This window comes from Oncorhynchus nerka, linkage group LG23 (assembly GCF_034236695.1).
Source record: "Oncorhynchus nerka isolate Pitt River linkage group LG23, Oner_Uvic_2.0, whole genome shotgun sequence".
Classification (NCBI taxonomy): Eukaryota; Metazoa; Chordata; class Actinopteri; order Salmoniformes; family Salmonidae; genus Oncorhynchus; species Oncorhynchus nerka.
Window position 1 is genome coordinate 15,836,530 of NC_088418.1, and position 15,996 is coordinate 15,852,525.

The window sequence follows — 15,996 nt, forward strand, 5'->3', positions numbered from 1 at the left end:
CGCTGCCCTCGTGTAGCTTGGAGTGCAGACGTTTGGCTCCAACGCTACACAACTGAATAAATCAAGGTCTTGTGGAGCAGTTGCTTAGCTGAATCAAGTGTGATAAAGCAGGAGGGGATGAGAGGGGATCTCTGCTTTGCATAGCCGAAGGGCGTTTTTGGTTAGGATAACCACACAATAGAGGCAGTGGGCCAGAACCAAACGCAGAACCAAACGTATGGATACAACCCAGGATAGGCTACAGGATAGTAGAGTGGGCACGCTGGTCAGTAAAAGCAATGGTCTGTAACATAATTGATATAATTGAGGGAAAACCAGCTATCTCCAGCCTGGTGCTGTAGCACTTGTATGTGTGTGTGTTACTTCCATGCTCAAGATCATGTTTTATGGCATTCGCTTGCGCAGATGTTGCGTGTTAATGGGTAAGTGGCTACTGTGCTGCACACTAAACCTAGTCGCCTGGTTGTGAATCTGATCACTAGGGGACGGTCTAGAAATATGGTGCAATGTTGCCCTCTAGTCGTCCTTTGATGTGTACATAATAATACACTGAACAAAAATATAAACGCAACAATTTCAACGGTTTGGCTGAGTTACAGTTCACAGAAGGAAATCAGTCAATTGAAATACATTCATTAAGCCCTAATCTATGGAATTCACTTACCTGAGAATACAGATATGCATCTGTTGGAAGTCTGTCCCAAAACAATTTGATTTGCTGGTTTTAAGCATTAAACTTTCATATAGCTCTTTGTTGACCATCTACCATCTATACCATCTACTGTATGCTGCTCTGTACCATCACTCACTCATATATCCTTATGTACATATTCTTTATCCCCTTACACTGTGTATAAGACAGTAGTTTTAGAATTGTTAGTTAGATTACTTGTTGGTTATCACTGCATTGTCGGAACTAGAAGCACAAGCATTTCGCTACACTCGCATTAACATCTGCTAACCATGTGTATGTGACAAAAAACATTTGATTTGATTTGATTTTGACTGTTGCTGGGTGCTATCGTCCTCCATCAGCACTGGCCTGTACCCTACCTGCCCTAAACTCTCTCCTGGCCCCTTACACTAAGTCTGAATGTGTCCTGCTTGGTGACCTAAACTGGGATATGCTTAAACCACCTGACCAAGTCCTAAAGCCATGGGACTCTCTAAATCTATCTCAGATTATTACCAGTCCCACAAGGTATGACTCCAAACACCCAGAGAAGGCTACTCTCCTCGATGTTATCCTCACAATTAATCCTGATAGGTATCAGTCTGGTGTTTTCTGTAATGACCTTAGTGATCACTGTTTTACAGCCTGTGTTCGTAATGGCTGCTCAGTGAAATGACCTGTGCTGATTTGTCATAGACACTTGGTAAAAAAACTTTAATGAGCAAGCCTTCCTTCATGAACTGGCCTCTGTAAATGGTATAGAATCAGCTTGATCCACTCTTTCAAAGACGCTTGAACCTTTTTTTAAAAAGATTTTCAGTGGTATTGTTAACAAACACACCCCCATAAAGAAAATGAGGATTAAAACAGGTTCAACCCGTGGTTCGACCGTGATCTTGCAGAGTTACTCCACCTCAAAAATTGCATTCGGCGAAAGGCTCGGCACATGCATACTCAGGCTGACCGGCTGTCGTTCTGGCAAATAATATATAAGTGCACTCAGGCTGTCCGGAAGGCCAAAGTTAGTTACTTTAAGGAGCAGTTCTCTCTCTGTGGGTCTAACCCCAAGAAGTTCTGGAAAACAGTTAAAGACCTGGAGAATAAACCCTCCTCCTCACAGCTGCCCATGTCCCTTAATGTAGATGATGTGGTTGTTACTGACAAGAAGCACATGGCTGAGCTCTTCAATCACTACTTCATTAAGTCAGAATTCCTATTTGACTAAGCCATGCCTCCTTGCCCGTCTAACATTTCCTCATCTCCCACCCCTTCTAATGCGACTATCCCCAATGCTTCTCCCTCTTTTTCCCCTGCCCTGCTACGAAGTTTCTCCCTGCAGGCAGTCACTGATCCCAAGTTGCAAAAGGAGCTCCTGAAACTTGACCTAAAAAAACATCTGGTTCAGATGGTTTAGACCCTTTCTTCTTTAATGTTGCAGCCCCTATCATCACCAAGCCTGTCTCTGACATTTATAACCTGTCTCTCCTCTCTGGGGAGGTTCCCATCACTTGGAAGGCAGCAACAGTGCATCCTTTATTTAAAGGGGGAGATCAAGCTGATCCTAACTGTTATAGGTCTATTTCTATTTTGCCCTGTTTACCAAAAGTGTTGGAAAAACTTGTCAATTATCAACTGACTGGCTTTCTTGATGTCTATAGTGTTCTCTCGGGTATGCAATCTGGTTTCCACTCAGGTTATGGATGTGTCACTGCAACCTTAAAGGTCCTCAATGAATGTCACCATTGCCCTTGATTCTAAGCAATGTTGTGCTGCTATTTATATTGACTTGGCCAAAGCTTTTGATACGGTAGACTATTCCATTCTTGTGGGCCGGCAAAGGAGTATTGGTGTCTCTGAGGGGTCTTTGACCTGGTTTGCTAACTACCTCTCTCGAAGAGTGCAGTGTATAAAGTCAGAACATCTGCTGTCTCAGCCACTGCCTGTCACCAAGGGAGTACCTCAAGGCTTAATCCTAGGCCCCACATTCTTCTCAATTTACATCAACAACAAAATCTCATCCATTTATATGCAAATTATACAGTCTTATACTCAGCTGTCCCCTCCCCGGATTTTGTGTTAAATGCTCTACAACAAAGCTTTCTTAGTGTCCAACAAGCTTTCTCTACCCTTAACCTTGTTCTGAACACCTCCAAAACACAGGTCATGTGGTTTGGCAAGGAGAATGCCCCTCTCCCCACAGGTGTGATTACTACCTCTGAGGGTTTAGAGCTTGAGGTAGTTACCTCATACAAGTATTTGGGAGTATGGCTAGACAATACACTGTCCTTCTCTCAGCACATATCAAAGCTGCAGGCTAAAGTTAAATCTAGACTTGGTTTCCTCTATCGTAATCACTCCTCTTTCACCCCAGCTGCTAAACTAACCCTGATTCAGATGACCATCCTACCCATGCTAGATTACGGAGACATACTTTATAGATTGACAGGTAATGATGCTCTCGAGAGGCTAAATGTTCTTTACCATTCTGCCATCAGATGTTCCACCAATGCTCCTTACAGGACACATCACTGCACTCTATACTCTGTAAACTGGTCATCTCTGTATACCCGTCACAAGACCCACTGGGGTTATTTATAAAACCCTCTTAGGCTTCACTCGCCCCTATCTGAGATATCTACTGCAGCCCTCATCCTCCATTTATAAAACCCTCTTAGTCCTCACTCCCCCCTATCTGAGATATCTACTGCAGCCCTCATCCTCCACATACAACACCCCTTCACTCCCCCCTATCTGAGATATCTACTGCAGCCCTCATCCTCCACATACAACACCCCTTCACTCCCCCCTATCTGAGATTCTACTGCAGCCCTCATCCTCCACATACAACACCCCTTCACTCGCCCCTATCTGAGATATCTACTGCAGCCCTCATCCTCCACATACAACACCCCTTCACTCGCCCCTATCTGAGATATCTACTGCAGCCCTCATCCTCCACATACAACACCCCTTCACTCCCCCCTATCTGAGATATCTACTGCAGCCCTCATCCTCCACATACAACACCCCTTCACTCGCCCCTATCTGAGATATCTACTGCAGCCCTCATCCTCCACATACAACACCCCTTCACTCCCCCTATCTGAGATATCTACTGCAGCCCTCATCCTCCACATACAACACCCCTTCACTCCCCCTATCTGAGTTATCTACTGCAGCCCTATCTACTGCAGCCCTCATCCTCCACATACAACACCCCTTCACTCCCCCTATCTGAGATTTCTACTGCAGCCCTCATCCTCCACATACAACACCCCTTCACTCCCCCTATCTGAGATATCTACTGCAGCCCTCATCCTCCACATACAACACCCCTTCACTCCCCCTATCTGAGATATCTACTGCAGCCCTCATCCTCCACATACAACACCCCTTCACTCCCCCTATCTGAGATATCTACTGCAGCCCTCATCCTCCACATACAACACCCCTTCACTCCCCCTATCTGAGATATCTACTGCAGCCCTCATCCTCCACATACAACACCCCTTCACTCCCCCTATCTGAGATATCTACTGCAGCCCTCATCCTCCACATACAACACCCTTTCACTCCCCCTATCTGAGATATCTACTGCAGCCCTCATCCTCCACATACAACACCCCCTCACTCCCCCTATCTGAGATATCTACTGCAGCCCTCATCCTCCATACAACACCCCTTCACTCCCCCTATCTGAGATATCTACTGCAGCCCTCATCCTCCACATACAACACCCCTTCACTCCCCCTATCTGAGATTTCTACTGCAGCCCTCATCCTCCACATACAACACCCCTTCACTCCCCCTATCTGAGATATCTACTGCAGCCCTCATCCTCCACATACAACACCCCTTCACTCCCCCTATCTGAGATATCTACTGCAGCCCTCATCCTCCACATACAACACCCCTTCACTCCCCCTATCTGAGATATCTACTGCAGCCCTCATCCTCCACATACAACACCCCTTCACTCCCCCTATCTGAGATATCTACTGCAGCCCTCATCCTCCACATACAACACCCCTTCACTCCCCCTATCTGAGATATCTACTGCAGCCCTCATCCTCCACATACAACACCCCTTCACTCCCCCCTATCTGAGATATCTACTGCAGCCCTCATCCTCACCATACAACACCCCTTCACTCCACCCTATCTGAGATATCTACTGCAGCCCTCCTCCTCCATTTACAACACCCCTTCACTCCCCCTATCTGATATATCTACTGCAGCCCTCATCCTCCACATACAACACCCCTTCACTCCCCCTATCTGAGATATCTACTGCAGCCCTCATCCTCCACATACAACACCCCTTCACTCCCCCTATCTGAGATATCTACTGCAGCCCTCATCCTCCACATACAACACCCCTTCACTCCCCCCTATCTGAGATATCTACTGCAGCCCTCATCCTCCACATACAACACCCCTTCACTCCCCCCTATCTGAGATATCTACTGCAGCCCTCCTCCTCCATTTACAACACCCCTTCTGCCAGTCACATTCTGTTTAAGGTCCCCAAAGCAAACACATCCCTGATTCGCTCCTCTTTTCAGTTCGCTGCAGCTAGTGACTGGAACGATCTGCAACAAACACTCAAACTGGACAGTTTTCTCTCAATCTCTTCATTCAAAGACTCAATCATGGACACTCTTACTGACAGTTGTGGCTGCTTTGTGTGATGTATTGTTGTCTCTACCTTCTTGCCTTTTGTGCCTTTGTCTGTGCCTAATAATGTTTGTACCATGTTTTGTGCTACTACCATGTTGTTGTTATGTTGTGTTGCTACCATGCTGTGTTGTCATGTGTTGCTGCCTTGCTATGTTGTTGTCTTATGTCTCTCTTTATTTAGTGTTGTTTCTTGTCGTGATGTGTGTTTTGTCCTATATTTATATTGTTTTTTTTGTTTTTTTAATCCCAGCCCCCGTCCCCGCAGGAGGCCTGTTGCATTTTGGTAGGCCGTCATTGTAAGTAGGAATTTGTTCTTAAGTGACTTGCCTAGTTAAATAAAGGTTCAATAAATAAATAAAAAAGGTAGGGAGGAATTGTGTCCAGATCCTTGCATCATGGGGCTGTGCATTATCGTGCTGAAACATGAGGTGATGCGGCAGATGACTGGCACGACAACGGGCCTAAGGATCTTGTCACAGTATCTCTGTGCATTCAAATTGCAGTAGATAAAATGCAATTGTGTTCGTTGTCTGTAGCTTATCCCTGCCCATACCATAACCCCACCACCACCATGGGGCACTTTGTTCACAACGTTGACATCAGCAAACCGCTCGACCACACCACTCCATACACGCTGTCCGCCGTCTGCCCGGTACAGTTGAAACTGGGACTAATCCGTGAAGAGCACATTTCTCCAGCGTGCCAGCATTTGCCCACTGAAGTAGTTTACGGCGCCAAACTGCAGTCTGGTAAAGACCCTGGTGAGGACAACGAGCACGCAGATGAGCGTCCCTGAGACGGTTCCTGACGCTTTGTGCAGAAATTCTTCAGTTGTGCAAACCCACTGTTTCAACAGCTGTCCGAGTGGCTGGTCTCAGACGATCCCGCAGGTGAAGAAGCCGGATGTGGAGGCCCTGGGCTGGCGTGGTTACACGTGGTTACATGTGGTCTGCGGTTGTGAGACCGGTTGGTCGTACTGCCAAATTCTCAAAAATTATGTTGAAGGCGGGTTATGGTAGAAAAATGAACATTACATTCTCTGGCAACAGGTCTGGTGGACATTCCTGCAGTCAGCATGCCAATTGCATGCTCCCTCAATTTGAGATATCTGTGGCGTTGTGTTGTGTGACAAAACGGCACATTTTAAAGTAGCCTTTTATTGTCCCCAGCACAAGGTGCACCTGTGTAATATTCATGCTGTTTAATCAGCTTCTCGATATGCCCCACCAGTCAGGTGGATGTACACAAATTTATTTACATCCCTGTTCGTGAACATTTCTCCTTTGGCAAGATAGTACATCATTTGAGAGAAACAAGCTGTTTGCATATGGAACATTTCTGGGATCTTTTATTTCAGCTCGTGAAATAAACACTTTACATGTTGCGTTTATATGTTTGTTCAGTATAATTTGGTGGGTGCTTATATTTGTCCTATTAATACACGTGTGATTTTGAAATGTGTTTTTTTGCATTTCCCAACTCTTTCTGAGTGGGGTCACAGGCAGTATCAATGCCGACCCTGGAGCAATTTAGGGTGTAGTTCCTTGCTCAAGGGCACACCGGCAGAATTGTCACCTTGTCGGCTCGGGGATTCAAACTAGCGACCTTTTGGTACTGGACTAACGCTCTAATCGCTAGGCGACCCCGCTGCCCTGGTAGGTGGTAAGTGGTAGTAGCTAGGCCTAGGGACTGGGGGTTGATTTGGGACTGGGCATCAGAGTGTTTTTCCACATTCAGGTGGACTCATGGACCTGCCTTGCACCTGCAACCTTAAAATAACATCTTTGGAGTGTGTGTGTGTTTGATACACTGTGTGTGTGTTTGATACACTGTGTGTGTATGAGGCATATCTACCAGCATTTTCCGTCCTCATGATAAACCGGCTGCGTGCAGCTGTGTAACCTCCTCTCACTCGCTCACTCGCTCTCTCTCTCTCTCTCTCTCTCTCACACACACACAGGCAATCAGGCACACACACACAGAAGGGTTGGGAGATGGGTCTTTGTCCTTGAACAATTTGGATGTGCTGAAGGACAGAATGTTTCTGATAACACAAGAAATGAATCAAGTACGTGTGCGTGTGTGGGTGAGGGTTAGTTTTGGCTTCTCTCTGTGCTGCCAGTACACACTATACCTAACATTTCAACTTTCTAGGCTAAATTAGGCGCATCTCCAAAACTCGAAGCACCTCAAATACTTTGGAGTTGCATTTGACCCGGGTTTGCAAACAACAACAAACACAAACATCTTTATCTCTTAAAAACATTAAACATATCTTGAACTTTATATTGAGAAGACAGGGGAAATGTGAACCGCCAAACCTTCGCTCCCAATGGGCTCGGGAGGCGAAGGTTGAGTCATGCGTCCTGCAAAACATGACCCGCCAAACCTTCGCTCCCAATGGGCTCGGGAGGCGAAGGTTGAGTCATGCGTCCTGCAAAACATGACCCGCCAAACCTTCGCTCCCAATGGGCTCGGGAGGCGAAGGTTGAGTCATGCGTCCTGCAAAACATGACCCGCCAAACCTTCGCTCCCAATGGGCTCGGGAGGCGAAGGTTGAGTCATGCATCCTCCAAAACATGACCTGCCAAACCTTCGCTCCCAATGGGCTCGGGAGGCGAAGGTTGAGTCATGCATCCTCTGAAACATGACCCGCCAAACCTTCGCTCCCAATGGGCTCGGGAGGCGAAGGTTGAGTCATGCGTCCTGCAAAACATGACCCGCCAAACCTTCGCTCCCAATGGGCTCGGGAGGCGAAGGTTGAGTCATGCGTCCTGCAAAACATGACCCGCCAAACCTTCGCTCCCAATGGGCTCGGGAGGCGAAGGTTGAGTCATGCGTCCTGCAAAACATGACCCGCCAAACCTTCGCTCCCAATGGGCTCGGGAGGCGAAGGTTGAGTCATGCATCCTCCAAAACATGACCTGCCAAACCTTCGCTCCCAATGGGCTCGGGAGGCGAAGGTTGAGTCATGCATCCTCTGAAACATGACCCGCCAAACCTTCGCTCCCAATGGGCTCGGGAGGCGAAGGTTGAGTCATGCATCCTCTGAAACATGACCCGCCAAACCTTCGCTCCCAATGGGCTCGGGAGGCGAAGGTTGAGTCATGCATCCTCTGAAACATGACAAACCTCTCCCAATGGGCTCGGGAGGCGAAGGTTGAGTCATGCATCCTCTGAAACATGACCAAACCTTCGCTCCCAATGGGCTCGGGAGGCGAAGGTTGAGTCATGCATCCTCTGAAACATGACCCGCCAAACCTTCGCTCCCAATGGGCTCGGGAGGCGAAGGTTGAGTCATGCATCCTCTGAAACATGACCCGCCAAACCGCGCTTCTTAACACCCGCCAGTTTAACCTGGAAGCCAGCCGCACCAATGTGTCGGAGGAAACACCGTTCAATTGTCAACTGAGGTCGACCTGCAGGCACCCAGCCCACCACAAGGAGTCACTAGAGCACGATGAGCCAAGTAAAGCCCCCCCGGCCAAACCCTCCTCTAACCCAGACAATTGTGCGCCACACAATGGGACTCCAGATCGTGGCCGTGTTGTGATACAGCTCAGGATCGAACCAGGGTCTGTAGTGATGCCTCTAGCACTGTGATGCAGTGCCTTAGACTGCTGTACCACTCGGGAGGCCCCATCAGATGTAAAAGTTTCAACTCAACAGTGTGCGTCTCTGTTTCTCTTCACGTCTCCAGCAGTGGCAAAAGTGTCCCTAAAAGTGCCCCACACCAGTAAATAAAACCAAAGTTCACACGATCGGCCCAAAACTTAACAAGACTTTTAATTGGCTAAACCAAATCAGGCCACTATTTCACATATCAACGCAATAGGTCAAACTAATTAAGTAGACTGTACAACAAAGAATTCAAACCAACAGTGCCTCTTAACCTCATAGTCCTCTAGGGGCATTATTTCATTTTTGGATAAAAAGACGTGCCCGTTTTAAGCGCAATATTTTGTCACGAAAAGATGCTCGACTATGCATGGAATTGATAGCTTTGGAAAGAAAACACTGTGAGTGCCTTAGAACAAAACCTTCAGGCAAAACCAAGATGTTTCAGCAACCAGGAAATGAACAGGATTTCCGAAGCTACGTTTTCCATGATCTCCTTATATGGCTGTGAATGCGACAGGAATGAACGGACCCTTTCTATCGTTTCCCCAAGGTGTCTGCAGCATTGTGACGTATTTGTAGGCATATCATTGGAAGATTGACCATAAGAGACTACAATTGCCAAGTGCCCGCACGGTGTCCTGCGTGGAAATTGGTGCGCAAAACTCAGCTACTGGTATTTTTCCATGCGATTCTGAGGACAAAGCATGCCTCCAGGAACGGCATTTCAATGAAGAGATATATGACAAAACACCTTGAGGATTGATTCAAACGTTTGCCATGTTTCAGTCGATATTATGGAGTTAATTCGGAAAAAAGTTCGACGTGTAGGTGACTGAATTTTCGGTTAGTTTCGGTAGCCAAATGCATAGTAACAAAACTGAGCGATTTGTCCTACACAAAGAATCTTTCAGGAAAAACTGGACATCTGCTATGTAACTGAGAGTCTCCTCATTGAAACATCTGAAGTTCTTCAAAGGTAAATTATTTTATTTGATTCCTTTGCTGGTTTTTGTGAATATGTTGCGTGCTAAATGCTAACGCTAAATGCTAAGCTAGCTATCAACACTCTTACACAAATTATTGATTTTCTCTGGTTCAAAAGCATATTTTGAAAATCTGAGATGACAGTATTGTTAAGAAAAGGATAAGCTTGAGAGCAGGCATATTTATTTCATTTCATTTGCGATTTTTAGAAATCGCTAACGTTGCGTTATGGTAATGAGCTTGAGGCTGTAGTCCCGCATGCGGGATGCGGCGTACTATGAGGTTAAATAATTGATAGGTTTCTTTCTTTGAAGTTTAAACATGAAAGCAAACATTTGTTTCATGCAATGCAAAACAACATAGTAGAAGGTAGTGTTTCTAATACATGGTTTTAACAGGGTTTTACATTTTTTATATGTTAAGTGTTAAGCTAATATTGGTGATTTACCACCACATGCAGTCCTGGAGTATTGAACCAAACCTTTTCTGTCATTCATTTATTGTGTCTAGTAGATGGTGGTGAAATTGAAATTGTTTGAAGACATTCAAAAACAAGCCAATTTGAAGAAGACAATGCTCTGATCATGGCTGATCTGCTACTGGATCCTGGACTTCCTGACGGGCCGCCCTCAGCTGGTGTGGATGGGCAACAAAACCTCCGCTACGCTGGCCCTCAACATGGGGGGCCCTCATGGGTGTGTGCTTAGTCCCCTTCTGTACTCCTTGTTCACCCACGATTGCATGGCCACGCACGACTCCAACACCATCAAATTTTCTGACGACACAGCGGTGGTAAATCTGATCACAGACGGCAGTGACAGCCTACAGGGAGGAGGTAGAGACCTGGCAGTGGGGTGCCCGGACAACAACTTCTCCCTCAACGTCAGGAAGACCAAGGAGCTGATCGTGGGCTACAGGAAACAGGCGGGCAAGCAAGCCCCCATCCACATCGAGGGAGCTGTAGTAGAGCGGGTCGAGAGCTTCAAGTTCCTTTGTGTCCACATCACTAAGGACTTAACGTGGTCCACACACACACACACAATTGTGAAGAGAGCGTGATAATTTCAGGAGGCTGAACAGATTTGGCATGACTCAAAAAGTTCTACAGCTGCACCATTGAGAGCCTCTTGACTGGCTGCATCACCGCTTGGTATGGCAACTGCACCTCCCTCAACTGCAAAGTGCTACAGAGGTTTTGTTGAGAGAATGCCAAGAGTGTACAAACTTGTCAAAGTGTGGCTACTTAGATTCTTCAAACATATCAAATATATTTTGATTTGTTTAACACCTTTTTGGTTACTACATGATTCCATATGTGTTATTTCATAGTTTTGATGTCTTCACTATTATTCTATAATGTAGAAAATAGTAAAAATGAAGAAAAACCCTTGAAAGAGTAGGTGTGTCCAAACTTTTGACTGGTACTGTATATATATATATATACAGTGCCTTGCGAAAGTATTCGGCCCCCTTGAACTTTGTGACCTTTTGCCACATTTCAGGCTTCAAACATAAAGATATAAAACTGTATTTTTTTGTGAAGAATCAACAACAAATGGGACACAATCATGAAGTGGAACGACATTTATTGGATATTTCAAACTTTTTTAACAAATCAAAAACTGAAAAATTGGGCGTGCAAAATTATTCAGCCCCTTTACTTTCAGTGCAGCAAACTCTCTCCAGAAGTTCAGTGAGGATCTCTGAATGATCCAATGTTGACCTAAATGACTAATGATGATAAATACAATCCACCTGTGTGTAATCAAGTCTCCGTATAAATGCACCTGACACACAACTTTTTTTCCCCTCACATTTTGTGCACACATTTGTGTATATCCCTTTTAGCGAGCATCTCTATTTTGCCAAGATAATCCATCCATCTGACAGGTGTGGCATTTCGAGAAGCTGATTAAACAGCATGTTCATTACACAGGTGCACCTTGTGCTGGGGAATATACAAGGCCATTCTAAAATGTGCAGTTTTGTCACACAACACAATGCCACAGATCTCTCAAGTTTTGAGGGAGCATGCAATTGCCATGCTGACTGCAGGAATGTCCACCAGAACTGTTGTCATAGAATGTAATGTTAATTTTTCTTCCATAAGCTGCCTCCAACATCGTTTTAGAGAATCGAGAAATCGAACAGTTGATCAAGTTCTCATGTGACCGAATGCTGCAGAAAATGCATTCACGGATCACTATGGAAGAGTTTTGGTTCCTGACTCAAAGGGAATACTGTGCCGTCTCCCTCCGAGCAGTAAAACACACGGCACGCTGACTCAGCTCTCTCGTCTGCATTAAAAACAAATATCGATCCAAGTTGGATGTGACAGGAGAGATGAGGTGTGCACTGTCGACCACGCCCCCTGACTTTGATAAGCTCCTACGCGACATGCATCAAGCACACCCATCTCATTACTGGTGGTGAGATAAATAGATTAAGTCAGACTAATTTGCAATTGACTGTCATATAATTTTCAGATATCAAAATGGGGTCGCGGGCCAAAAAGGTTTGGGAACCAGTCCGCTAATCCCTACCCTCTGACCCCAAACCCTACCTTCTGACCCCTTCCCCTAAACCCTGCCCTCTGACCCCTAAAACCTACCCTCTGCCACCTAAACCCTACACTCTGCCCCCTAAACTCTACCCTCTGCCCCATAAATCCTACACTGTCCCCTAAACCCTACCCTCTGACCCCTTCCCCTAAACCCTACCATCTGCCCCCTCCCCTAACTCTGAGGATCTTGCAAAGCTCTACAAGTATTGAATAAATCAAAATATGGATACAGATGAACTATTACTGCAAAACAGTAACCTTGCTCTTTGATAGGCTGGGTGAAATCAAGGATACCGTTCCCATCACTCACTCCATTGTATAAGCTGCTTATGGTGTATAAGGGCTTATGGTGTTGGAGCTGGGGGGTAGGGTGTAAGGTGTTGAGGGTAGGAGGTAGGGGACCAGTGAGTGTGTTCAGTCTGTGTTTGCATGTGTGTGTTTAGTTTAGACTGATGTGTCAAAACCATGGACCACGAGCCACATTAAAGCCGGCAAGAGGCCCTGAAGTCTGAATATACTGTACACTGCATTCCCCTGGACCTTTTCCACATTTAGTTACATTACAGCCGTATTCTAAGCGGTGTAGTCAGCATGTTATTCTAAAATAGATACATTTAAAAAAAAATACTAATCCTTCTACACACTATACTCCATAATGACAAAGCTAAAACAGCTTTTGAGATTTTTTTCCTCTCCAAATTTCTTCTAAAGAAAAAAAGGTAAGTTTACTTTCCATAACACTACTCTCCTACATGCATGCACACACTGTCTTCTGTCCTCCTCCTCCATTCTCTTCTCCCTACATCCCTCTATATCCTCCTACTCTCTTCCCCACTCTCCATGCACCCGTATTGTTCCGGGGCTGGAGGGCTGTGTGTGTATGTTGTGGTCAAGGACCCCAGATAATTTGGTCCTCATATAATAACACATTTACAAACTTTTCATAAGGTAATGGATGAGGGAGAGAAAGAGCGAGAGAAGAGAGCGAGAGAATTAGAGGTAAATAGAGAGGGAGTGAGAGAAAGAGGTAGTGAGAGAGAGAGAGAGGTAGATAAAGAGAGAGAAAGAGGTAGAGAGAGAGAAAGAAAGGTACATAGAGAGAAAGAGGTAGATAGAGAGAGAAAGAGAGGTTGATAGAGAGAGAAAGAAAGAGGGAGTGAGAGAAAGAGGTAGAGAAAGAGAAGATAAAGAGAGAGAGAAAGAGGGAAGTAAGAAAGGTAGAGAGAGGTACATAGAGAGAGAGAGAAAGAAAGCGGTAGATAGAGAGGGGGAGGGAGGGAGCGAGAGAAAGAGGTAGAGAGAGAAAGAGGGGGAGGGAGTGAGAGAAAGAGGTAGAAAGAGAAAAAGAGGTACCGGTACATAGAGAGAGAAAGAGAGGTAGATAGAGAGAGGGGGAGGGAGGGAGCGAGAGAGAGGTAGAGAGAGAGAAAGTGGGGGAGGGAGCGAGAGAAAGAGGTAGAGAGAGAGAAAGAGAGGTAGATAGAGAGAGAGAGAAGAGAGAGAGGTAGATAGAGATATGGAGAGAGAGAAATTAAAGGGTCCACAGTGATGAAAGCAAAACTGCACTGTCAACTTTTTAATTTTTTAAAATTTTATTTCACCTTTATTTAACCAGGTAGGCTAGTTGAGAACAAGTTCTCATTTGCAACTGCGACCTGGCCAAGATAAAGCATAGCAGTGTGAACAGACAACACAGAGTTACACATGGAGTAAACAATTAACAAGTCAATAACACTGTAGAAAAAAAGGGGCAGTCTATATACAATGTGTGCAAAAGGCATGAGGTAGGCGAATAATTACAATTTTGCAGATTAACACTGGAGTGATAAATGATCAGATGGTCATGTACAGGTAGAGATATTGGTGTGCAAAAGAGCAGAAAAGTAAATAAATAAAAAACAGTATAAAAACAGTATGGGAATGAGGTAGGTGAAAATGGGTGGGCTATTTACCAATAGACTATGTACAGCTGCAGCGATCGGTTAGCTGCTCGGATAGCTGATGTTTGAAGTTGGTGAGGGAGATAAAAGTCTCCAACTTCAGCGATTTTTGCAGTTCGTTCCAGTCACAGGCAGCAGAGTACTGGAACGAAAGGCGGCCAAATGAGGTGTTGGCTTTAGGGATGATCAGTGAGATACACCTGCTGGAGCGCGTGCTACGGATGGGTGTTGCCATCGTGACCAGTGAACTGAGATAAGGCGGAGCTTTACCTAGCATGGACTTGTAGATGACCTGGAGCCAGTGGGTCTGGCGACGAATATGTAGCGAGGGCCAGCCGACTAGAGCATACAAGTCGCAGTGGTGGGTGGTATAAGGTGCTTTAGTGACAAAACGGATGGCACTGTGATAGACTGCATCCAGTTTGCTGAGTAGAGTGTTGGAAGCCATTTTGTAGATGACATCGCCGAAGTCGAGGATCGGTAGGATAGTCAGTTTTACTAGGGTAAGCTTGGCGGCGTGAGTGAAGGAGGCTTTGTTGCGGAATAGAAAGCCGACTCTTGATTTGATTTTCGATTGGAGATGTTTGATGTGAGTCTGGAAGGAGAGTTTGCATTCTAGCCAGACACCTAGGTACTTATAGATGTCCACATATTCAAGGTCGGAACCATCCAGGGTGGTGATGCTAGTCGGGCATGCGGGTGCAGGCAGCGATCGGTTGAAAAGCATGCATTTGGTTTTACTCGCGTTTAAGAGCAGTTGGAGGCCACGGAAGGAGTGCTGTATGGCATTGAAGCTCGTTTGGAGGTTAGATAGCACAGTGTCCAATGACGGGCCGAAAGTATATAGAATGGTGTCGTCTGCGTAGAGGTGGATCAGGGAATCGCCCGCAGCAAGAGCAACATCATTGATGTATACAGAGAAAAGAGTCGGCCCGAGAATTGAACCCTGTGGCACCCCCATAGAGACTGCCAGAGGACCGGACAGCATGCCCTCCGATTTGACACACTGAACTCTGTCTGCAAAGTAATTGGTGAACCAGGCAATGCAGTCATCCGAAAAACCGAGGCTATTGAGTTTGCCGATAAGAATATGGTGATTGACAGAGTCGAAAGTCTTGGCAAGGTCGATGAAGACGGCTGCACAGTACTGTCTTTTATCGATGGCGGTTATGATATCGTTTAGTACCTTGAGTGTGGCTGAGGTGCACACGTGACCAGCTCGGAAACCAGATTGCACAGCGGAGAAGGTACGGTGGGATTCGAGATGGTCAGTGACCTGTTTGTTGACTTGGCTTTCGAAAACCTTAGATAGGCAGGGCAGGATGGATATAGGTCTATAACAGTTTGGGTCCAGGGTGTCTCCCCCTTTGAAGAGGGGGATGACTGCGGCAGCTTTCCAATCCTTGGGGATCTCAGACGATATGAAAGAGAGGTTGAACAGGCTGGTAATAGGGGTTGCGACAATGGCGGCAGATAGTTTCAGAAATAGAGGGTCCAGATTGTCAAGCCCAGCTGATTTGTACGGGTCCAGGTTT